This window comes from Colobus angolensis, unplaced genomic scaffold, assembly GCF_000951035.1.
Source record: "Colobus angolensis palliatus isolate OR3802 unplaced genomic scaffold, Cang.pa_1.0 Scaffold176, whole genome shotgun sequence".
NCBI classification, from domain to species: Eukaryota; Metazoa; Chordata; class Mammalia; order Primates; family Cercopithecidae; genus Colobus; species Colobus angolensis.
Genome location: NW_012114888.1, coordinates 2412416 through 2415934, shown reverse-complemented (window position 1 = coordinate 2415934; position 3519 = coordinate 2412416). Strand labels below are relative to the sequence as shown.

Sequence of the window (3519 nt, the reverse complement as noted above, 5' to 3'; positions counted from 1 at the left end):
TCGCGCTTTCGGGGGGTAGGGAATGGGTTTGCTGAACTTATTCTGAGGGCTGATTCTGCACATGCCCTTGGCGCCTTGTGCACGTTTGGACGAGGGTTTAATGGAGGCACGTGGGAGCAGTATCGATCTCTGGCGGGTCCCCAAAGACCCTCTTGGGATAGTCCAGCGCGTGTTCGGGGTTGAGAGGGAAAGGAGAGTGTTCCGTGTGAATGTCCGTCCTAGGGAGGAAGAGGAGAGTGTCTCAAGGAGACTTGATTTTCTTGTATTTGCTGCAATTCCGTAAACCAAATCATGCTTTCGAGGCGTTAAAGTAAATTACAGGTAAGTGGGGCGGATCTCTGCTGGGGATAAAGAAGCTCCCGGGTTTGCGGAGTAGCGGGCCTGGCTGGCGTGCACGCTCGGTGGCTTTTGGCGCTGTCTCGCCTAGGTAGTGGGGGTGGAGGTGGTGGTGCTTGTGTCTTTGGCTTAGGGTGCTGGAGCGAGACTTACTTGTCCTAGGTAGACTGTGGGACTGGGAGGAGGTAAAAAAGCTTCGCGGCGCGGTTATTCGCAATTAACTCCAGAATCTCAGTGTGTGTCTGTCGGTCGGTCTCTCTCTGTCTCTCCATTTCTCTCTCTGTCTCTGTCTCTCTGTGTCTGTCTCTGTCTCTCTCTCTCTCTCTCTCACACGCACACACACACACACACACACACACGCACGCGCGTCTCATGGCTGCTTGGACTTGCTGATAGTTGTTCATGAATTTTTATTCCTGTTTGTTCATTTCCTGGCTTTTTCTTTTTTTGGAAAAAGGACTTACCTGTATTAAAATCCGTGGGGTTTCCGAAAGACCCTTCCGCAGTCATTCATATTCAAATCAAGGATAGGGCATTTTGATGAAAATACCCCACCAAACTCCTGTTTGGATTGGACAAAACTGTAGTTCAGGTTAGAATTAGTGTTATTTGAAATAGACATCTTACAACCTTGTGGTAAAGTAACCTTAGCCTGAATCGCCCCTGATCTTTCTTTGTGTCAATTTACAGAATTCTGAAATACCAGATGAACAAAGCGGTGAAGTTTTCTTCTAATTTTAAACGACAGGTCTTGAAATGACTGTTAAGTTGAGTTCTGCGACTCCATCTCTTTAATGATCGGCTGAGAGTGGTGTATAGTTGATGATCTGAGACTTACGCATGTTTCAATTTCTAATCAAATCATTTATCATACCACTGGGGAGAAGGACGCCTTAGGAATTTTCCACACAGAGGAGAAAGAACATTTTTGTCTTTTGGAGCAAAGATTTTGCCACTTTTTCCCCAGATGTCCCCGTTAGATGCCTAGAAAAGATGCATTGTGGACGAATAATACATAATATATTTCTCTTTTATGTCTACAGGTGGCAGTGTAGAAGCCAAACCGGGAGCTTCTAGAAGTGGTTTCTGAAAGAGTCAAATGTACATGAGTAAGCAAGCACAGGAATCTGAAAAACCACAGGTATGTAGGACAATTAATCCACCTATCCAGCTTTATAATTATTGCATTCCAGTAGTACTAACCCGTTTGCTCTTATGTTCAATATTTTGACACTTATATAAACTTCTATGAAGTGAAATGTATTTTGAGGTAACCTCCAAGGAGAAACCGGGTCTAATCTATTTCTGACAATGTATTTAAATAAAAATTCTGCATGTCATTGTATTACATGACTTTTTACTGTTCTAAAAGAGTTGTTTTTCCATTGTGACCATGTGACTTTGCATTTAACCAGTTTGATATTTGCTTTTCAAAACACTTTTCCTGAAACTATATAAAACTGCCAGTTGTTCTGAATAATTTCATTTGAGATAATGTTAACAGAGTCACCTGCGTGAACCAATAGCAGTATCAACTTAAAAAAAATTTTTTTTGAGACAGGATTTGGTCTTGTCACCCAGGTGGGGGGCAGTGGCAGGATCTCAGCTCACTACGACCTCCATCTCCTGGGCTCAAGTGATCCTCCCACCTCAGCCTCCTGAGTAGCTGGGACTACAGGTGTGCACTAGCATGACGGGGTTGTTTTTGTATTTTTTGTAGAGACAGGGTTTTATTGTCCTGGTTTTTAACTCCTGGGCTTAAGTGATCTGCCTGCCTTGGCCTCCCACTGTATTAGGACTACAGGTGTGAGCCACTACACCCAGCCAAGTATCAGCTTTTAATAAAATTGCGTCCCACTGTTGAATTGACGTAACACCGATCAGAATACAGATGCATTAGGAGGCTTCTTTTAAACCAAGCCCTTCTGTTATTAACCTTCTGATGATTTTTCTCCTACTATTTTGCTGTTTTTACAGGCCCACTAATTTGCCTGCTTGACTAAAATAAGGAGTTATGTGCTGATGAGAGACATGTTTGTAATGTTATTCACTGTGACACAGTTCAAAAGAATTTGCCTTTGATTCTCATTAAAATGTAAAGTTTTGCATATTAAGGTCCTTTTTCAACAACTGAGCAACTCTTTATAATGAAGGGCAGATGATGCCAAAGGGAAGAAAATGTTTACCTTTGTGGGCTTTTACTTTCTTTCCTGGGAATGGTAGGTCGTAGCTATTGGTAGTTTTTTTTTTTGAGATGGAGTCTCGCTCTGTCGCCCAGGCTGGAGTGCAGTGGCATGATCTCGGCTCACTGCAACCTTCGCCTCCCGGGTTCAAGCGATTCCCCTGCCTCAGCCTCCTGAGTGGCTGGGATTACAGGTACCCGCCACCACACCTGGCTAATTTTTGTATTTTTAGTAGAGATGGGGTTTCACTGTGTTGGTGAGGCTGGTCTCCAACTCCTGACCTCAGGTGATCCTCCCGCCTCGGTCTCCCAAAGTGCTGGGATTACAGGCGTGAGCCACCACCTGCCACCGCTATTGGTACTTTCACATGGATGCTAAAGTTATTGTGTTGGCTGTGTTAAGGGTCAGGCATCAAAATGGCTGCTCAAGAGAATGAAGCCTTCTTTTTGTGGGGATGCAAGGGGTGGGATGGGGTGCACAATTATCACAATGCTGGAATGTGGTGTTGCCTCGACATTCTGCCTTTACAGCTGAGGAGGGATTTGTTTCGCCCCAGCTAATGAAGGTGTTAAATAAACTTGGATGCTGTTGTTGAAGCTTAAAAAATAATTGAGGCCGGGCGCGGTGGCTCAAGCCTGTAATCCCAGCACTTTGGGAGGCCGAGACGGGCGGATCACGAGGTCAGGAGATCGAGACCATCCTGACTATCACGGTGAAACCCCGTCTCTACTAAAAATACAAAAACTAGCCGGGCGAGGTGGCGGGCGCCTGTAGTCCCAGCTACTCGGGAGGCTGAGGCAGGAGAATGGCGTAAACCCAGGAGGCGGAGCTTGCAGTGAGCTGAGATCCTGCCACTGCACTCCAGTCCGGGCGACAGAGCGAGACTCCGCCTCAAAAAATAAAAAAAAATAAAAAAATAAAAAATTGAAACTGGGTGCGGTGGCTCAAGCCTGGAATCCCAGCACTTTGGGAGACCAAGATGGGAGGACTGCTTGAGCTC

At 45.4% G+C, this 3519-nt stretch overlaps 1 long non-coding RNA gene across 1 annotated transcript; it reads left to right on the top strand.

Moving 5' to 3' along the window:
* Positions 1-1376: 1376 nt before the first annotated feature.
* On the top strand, positions 1377-2450 carry LOC105509446. Its single transcript, XR_001001440.1, has 2 exons — positions 1377-1477; positions 2314-2450. It is a non-coding gene; the product is annotated as an uncharacterized LOC105509446 (long non-coding RNA).
* Positions 2451-3519: the final 1069 nt, after the last annotated feature.